Source organism: Lactuca virosa, chromosome 7 (assembly GCF_052849685.1).
Source record: "Lactuca virosa cultivar CGN04683 chromosome 7, Lactuca_virosa_CGN04683_v6, whole genome shotgun sequence".
NCBI classification, from domain to species: domain Eukaryota; kingdom Viridiplantae; phylum Streptophyta; class Magnoliopsida; order Asterales; family Asteraceae; genus Lactuca; species Lactuca virosa.
In genome coordinates, this window is record NC_136432.1 from 141654053 (window position 1) to 141660776 (window position 6724).

Below are 6724 nucleotides of genomic sequence, written 5' to 3' on the forward strand. Positions count from 1 at the left end.
AAATGGATCTGGGTTGTTTTAACAACTTCTCTCCGACTTTCAATTTGAAGATCATATCAACTTAAATATTTGCTTTTATTTCTCATATTTTTTATTTTGGTTTTTATTGTAAAGATAATAGAGTTTATGAAAAATGTTTTTTTTTAGTTCGTGATTGTAAATGATATGTTTATGAGTTTTCTTGATGTTTATAGTACCTATTGCTTTGTTGTATAATTTAGAAAAATAAAACTCATGTAAGGAATTGTAACATCTTGTTTTAAGTCGATTCATAATTCGGGACCTTGACCCGAATATCTGTTACCAGCAAGCTTCAGACCTTAGGGAAGAATGTTTTAGACCCATTTGGATGTGGGTAATTTTCGTTGTGTGATGAAAGGTTCATGTTTGTGTTTTAGAGCCCAAGGGTATCGGTAAAGGCGTTGGTTTGGGCCTTTTATAAATTATGGATTTGAGTTCGAATGGTTTTCAAGAAAAATTAAGTTAATAGGAGTGTAGGGCTTCTCTTCACCTTTCCGTGGATATAAAGAACGTTGAAAACGGATAAGGGGTTCAAAAGTTATGATCATTTGAAGTTAGAAGGGTTTTGGACCAAACCGGGTACACAGGGCGTACCAGGAGGGAACGGGGGCCGTTCATGGGAAAAATGGACGCGAGCACTTTTGGGGAATGATGGGCGTTCGTAGGCCAGATGAAAACCCTAATTTCTGGTCTTGGACCCTATTAAATACCTTAACTCACCTCCAACCCTCATTTCCTTTAGCCACCATCCTCTCTAACCCTAAGAACGAAACCCTAGCCTCCATTTGAGTATTTCGTGAGCTTTATTGTGATTTTGTGTGTTTTTGGTGATTGAGGAGGAAGCAGGAACTTCTTAAAGATTCATTGCTTGACTAATAGCTTTTGGATCCAGGCCTTGTGCACCTAGATCTATCTTCTGGAGGTATAATGTCTCAACCTTGACAACTCTTTCTTGTAGATCTAGCTAAGTGGCACTTTGTTATGATTTTGGTCCCTTTGTAATGGTTCTTGTGAGTAGAAGTTACTCCAGAACCTTTGATCTTCATATTTTTCCTTTGTTCGGGTTATGGAGTCATAAAGTTTGGATCTTGGTCACTATAAACCTTCCATGCATTAGTTAGTAGTCTTTTGGTGTAACGCCCGCAAATTCGGGCTAGTCAATTTAGAGACGATAAGCATCAAAAATGACTTTTTGATAGAGGATTATTTAGAATAAAGACTCTTAACTAAATTGTAGTATATGTCACAAGGTTTTCGTACATATAAAGAACGCTGAATTCTGAGTTATAACGAAGAAGTTATGACCTGTCGAAGTTTCGCGACAAAACCGACACGACACCGGGAATCGTAAAAAGTGAGTTTCCAATAAAGTACTTTTTAGCCTTAGTGATCTAAAATAAATTTGTAGAGTACGTCTCCACCTACGCGTGGATATAAAGAACGTCAAAAACGGAGTTCATATGCAAACATTATGACCTTCCGAAAATGCAGCTGTCTAAGGGCATGACACGTGGCAGAAACCCTAATCAGCCACAAGTCCACGACGTGGACATTAAGTCCACATCGTGAAATTATTCAAGGAAACTAATCAAGGTTAGAAAAACATGTGCTAAGCCTACGGGAGTGATTTGTTAAAATCCCACGACATGGACATAAAGGCCACAACGTGGAAATGTCATCCGGACACCTTTCGAAGCTAGAACGCAGATGGAAAGCCTACGAAGTGATTCAGCCATGGGCCATGACGTGAAAATCAAGTCCATGACATGGACTTACCCAGAACAGCCTATAAATAGTAAGTTCGACCCATTCTCTCATTACACCAAATTCTTTCCTCTCTCTCTCTCTCTCTCGTTTGCTGAAGGCGTTTCGCATTCCAAGCCCGACGATCACGAACCGCTGACCGTTTCTAGTTAGATTCTATCCAATTACGCTACTAATGTTAGTGCATAGTTACTTTCATCTTACACATAGATATGAAATAGTTAATATAAATTACGTGCTATGTGTGCATATTATCTGTGTTCTTAATATCAATGCAAGATGAACGATTTATACATGTTTTACTTAATTTAAACTGTATATGTATTTTTTTATACCTATAAATATATCGGGTAAAGATGGGTAGATGAAATATGATATGGATGATGTGAGATGATATAGAGGCTGAGAGGGGAAAGATAATGAGAAGCCTTGACCCAAGCGTTGGCCCACTGATCTACCAGAGTATAGATGACGACTATGGACTATTCTAGACAGTTAAGTGGAACACTAGCAGGCTCGCAACCTGTAGGTGTTGTGAACGATATGTTCACCCTCTGTACGTTAAAAATCCATTGACATGTATTGCGAGTGGACTCTCGAAAATAATATTGTCAATAAATGAGGTAAATCCTGGGAGCTCTGGACTTAGCGCCTGTTATATAAACCCTGGCAACAATGGACTTCATGCCTATTCCTGAGAACAATCCTTAGGAATAAATAATGAGGAATAGATGATTCATAGGGAAGATAATTAAGAATAAAGAAGATAATGGGGATGGGTAAATGGGTTAATTGTTCGATGATGAAACATAATAACTTTATTATTGTTGGTTGAAAACCCTATGTACTCACCAGGTTTCCCAACCTGACCCACTCAATTTATTTGTATCACAGGTATCGATACGAAGTTACACTACACTGAGAGATTAAAAGAGATGTAGATCACTAGTATAAATGAATGTAAGGTTTGTTTATGCTTATTTTTCTGTATTGACAATGACATCCCAAAGTTTTAATATAAACAAAATACATTTCTTCGGAAGTGCTTTGATAATATATTTATCATGTTTTCTAGGAAAAAATTCCGCAATATATTTCTTTAAAAATATACTCTGATTTTCAAATAAAGCATAAGCAAATCGGTCTTTCTGGCCGTGAAAATGGGGATGTTACAGTTGGTATCAGAGCATTAGTTTAAGCGAACTAGGAATTTGTAGGATTTCTAGACTTAAACTTAGAAATGCTAAGCGATGATTGTGTGTATTATATTTTAGGTAATACACCTGAATTGACACAAGCACTAGCTTACTTTAGGATTAAATGCCTAAATTTCTTTTATGTGCTAAATGATTTATACTATAAGATGCCTTATATGCTTTAGGATGTTATTATTTGATCGGATCTATGGTTTATTGCCGACCGGATCTGGAAATTTTATGCGTTCAGATTTCTAAATGTTTAATTACGGTATTAGAACTGACATATAACTTTTCGGAGTGATAGGGAGATTTATACGTCTACCGTAAATAAAGCTTTCCCTATCTTAATTCTCGTCACTACACACCGAACGTCTGATTTGGTGTATAGATCGACATGGCAAGAACCCGAAGCGGATTCGGAAACACCAATGGAAATACTAATGACAATCAGCAGCCTCAACCCCAAGTGATTGAGAGTGCACCATAAGTAGCAGCTGCATCTGAGCCAATCACGATGGCAGGAGTACAAGCAATGGTGCGGATGATGTTGGATCAAAAGATGGAAGAGACAAAGCGTGTACTTCAACAAATGAAGGACGAACTTACTGTGCCAGTACGCCAGGCACCTACTCTTGAGGCAACCATCTGGTTTTCTAAGATTGTCGAAGAAATAATCAACGATAGGAACACCAACAAGGTTGAAGTTGGCAAGAAGAGGAAATTTGAGGGGTCTTCAAGGTCCAACAAGAACAACATGTTCTCAAAGTCTGGCAAAGGAGGAGGTAAAGAAAAATGGTGTGAGAAGTGCAAAAATAAACATTGTGGAAGGGATGTGACTTGCTTCAAATGTGGAAAGACTGGTCATTACGCCAATGAATGTACATTTAGCAAGAGGGTGTGTTACGGATGTAGGGAAAAAGGGTATTTATCTAGGGACTGCCCGAAGAAAAATGAAGCAGCAAGAGAGAATGCACCTCCGAAGCCAAAAAGCATCTCAGATAATCCTTGACGAAGCAGGTGACAATGCAAGGAATCTGGAGTGAGGATTTTATATCTGAAGATCAAGATATGAAGTAGCCATGTAGATAGTACCACGTGGTGTAGCCTATTAGAGGCATATTATAAGGTAAACTTGAACGCCTATGTAATCGTTTCAAGAAATAATATAAACCCTGGTTTTGTTATCTTATGTGTTAAATGATTATGTGAAATTCTTGAATGCTGACTTGGAAAACTGCGAGACAATACTTGGGACGAGTATGAGTACGTGTGAATGGTGGTAGAGGCCTATACTACCGGAAGCACAGGACTCACACTTGGATCAGGGAAGGTCACAAGGTTACCAAGGAGCTAGTAATTGATTCCGTTTATTTCATGTATGCCATTACCATCGTTTCAGTAATGACTAAGAAGATGATTGATATTCCGACCCTAGTGGTCATATCAAATCGAGTCCGACTAAGACAATTATGTTACGTGGTTTAGAGAACCAAGTTCGATATAGCATCAGACTTAAGCCAGAAGATTGAAGTGAAAGGTAATCGAAGCGATCAATAGAAGTATCGTGACCATTGTTTAAGTAAGAAGCCTATAGCTAGAAATGCTACATGCTAAAATGTGATTATATCACATTAGAACATGAAGGAAGGTATATTTCATTCTGGAATTTGATTCTAAGAGTCCTGAGTCTAAGCGTTGCATCATACAATGAGAGGTCATTAGAACATGACCCATCGGTCTGTTATGATAATTGAAGTAAAGAACTTCTCTTAAAATTAGTCTGTTTAATAATAAGAAGGAGTCTCCAATAAGTATCAATTTTGTAACTCGAAGGTTACGAATTGGAAGTCCAACATAAGATAAAGAGCGGGTGCAAGATTGAGCACTGCCTGCAGTCAAGAAGTCCAAGAGTTAGATACTCATTCGAAGGAACATAGAAGTTCCGGTTACTACCTAGGATGAAAAATATAATGAATGGAGTCATTATACAAGCCCTGTTTTGTTGATGATTTCGGGACGTAATCATCATAAGGGGGAGATAATTGTAATGCCTGCAGATTCGGGCTAGTCAATTTAGAGACGAAAAGCGTCAAAAATAACTTTTTGATAGAGTATTATGTAGAATAAATAATCTTAACTAAGTTGTAGTATATGTCACAAGGTTTCCGTACATATAAAGAACGATCAAATCCGAGTTATAACGAAGAAGTTATGACATGTCGAAGATGGAACAGTCTAAGGGCATGACACGTGGCAGAAACCCTAATCAGCCTCAAGTCCACGACGTGGACATTAAGTCCTCTACGTAAAATTAGTCAAGGACACTAATCGAGTCTAGAAAAACACGTGCTAAGCCTACGGGAGTGATGTGTTAAGATCCCACGACGTGGACATAAAGGCCACGATGTGGAAATATCATCCGGACACCTTTCGAAGCTAGAACGCAAATGGCAAGCCTATGAAGTGATTCAGCCATGGGCCACGACGTGAACATCAAGTCCACGACAGGGACTTGCCCATAACAGTCTATAAATAGCAAGTTCGACCCATCCTCTCATTACACCAAATTCTTTCATCTCTCTCTCTCTCTCTCTCTCTCTCTCGTTTGTTGAAGGTGTTCCGCGTACCGAGCCTGGCGATCACGAACCGCTGACTGTTTCTAGTTAGATTCTATCTAATTACGCTACTAATGTGAGTGCATAGTTACTTTCATCTTACACATAGATATGAAATAATTAATATAAATTACGTGTTATGTGTGCATATTATCTGTGTTCTTGATATCAATGCTAAATGAACGATTTATACATGTTTTACTTAATTTAAACTGTATATGTATTTTTTTATACCTATAAATATATCACGTAAAGATGGGTAGATGAAAGATGATATGGATGATGAGAGATTATATAGAGGCTGATAGGTGAAAGATAATGAGAAGCCTTGACCCAATCGTAGGCCCAGTCATCTAGCAGAGTATAGATGACAACCACATACTATTCTAGACAGACAAGTGGAACACTAGCAGGCTCGCAACCTGTAGGTGTTGTGAACGATATGTTCACCCGGTGTACTCTAAAAACCCATTGACATGTATTGCGAGTGGACTCTCGAAAATAATATTGTCAATAAATGAGGTAAACCCTGGCAGCTATGGACTTAGCGTTTGTTATATAAACCCTGGCAACGATGGACTTCGTGCATATTCCTTAGGACAATCCTTAGGAATAAATAATGAGGAATAGATGATTCATAGGGAAGATAATTAAGAATAAAGAAGATAATGGGGATGAGTAATTGGGTTAATTGTTTGATATTGAAACATAATAACTTTATTATTGTAGGTTGAAAACCCTATGTACTCACTAGATTTCCCAACCTGACCCACTCAGTTTATTTGTATCACATGTATTGATATAAAGCTACACTACACTGAGAGATTAAAAGAGATGTAGATCACTAGTGTAAATGAATGTAAAGTCTATTTATGCTTATGTTTCTGTATTGACAATGACATCCCAAACTTTTAATATAAACAAAATACATTTCTTCGGAAATGCTTTGATAATATATTTATCATGTTTTCTGGGAACAAATTCCGCAATATATTTCTTTAAAAATATACTCTGATTTTCAAATAAATCATAAACAAATCGGTCTTTCTGGTCGTGAAAATGGGGATGTCACATTTTGTGAAGTTTGGGACTTATGGTTTTGATTTGGTCCCATTAAGTCTTGAT